This window comes from Phyllopteryx taeniolatus, chromosome 2 (assembly GCF_024500385.1).
Source record: "Phyllopteryx taeniolatus isolate TA_2022b chromosome 2, UOR_Ptae_1.2, whole genome shotgun sequence".
NCBI lineage: Eukaryota > Metazoa > Chordata > Actinopteri > Syngnathiformes > Syngnathidae > Phyllopteryx > Phyllopteryx taeniolatus.
Window position 1 is genome coordinate 34,613,589 of NC_084503.1, and position 326 is coordinate 34,613,914.

The 326-nt window shown below is 52.5% G+C and overlaps 1 non-coding gene across 1 annotated transcript; it reads left to right on the plus strand.

Annotated features, from left to right (window-relative positions):
• Positions 1-72, plus strand: trnae-cuc (transfer RNA glutamic acid (anticodon CUC)). The gene has a single exon. It is a non-coding gene; the product is annotated as a tRNA-Glu (tRNA).
• Positions 73-326: the final 254 nt, after the last annotated feature.

The following is a 326-nucleotide window of genomic DNA, read 5'->3' on the forward strand; positions in this document are numbered from 1 at the left end:
TCCCTGGTGGTCTAGTGGTTAGGATTCAGCGCTCTCACCGCCGGGGCCTGGGTTCGATTCCCAGTCAGGGAACTTGACTTTAATGCAGCCCGATGGGGGGCACAAGCCAGTGCAAACTGTAGACTGGTCCCAAGCCTGGATAAATGCAAAGGGTTGCGTGAAGGAAATAGGGGTGATGGGTAAGTACGGCATCCAGGAAACGAACTTGGAGGGACAGATGGTGGTAGACTTTGCAAAAGGATGCAAATGGCTGTAGTGAACACTTTTTTCAAGAAGAGGCACGAACATAGGGTGACCTACAAGAGCGGAGGTAGAAGCACGCAGGT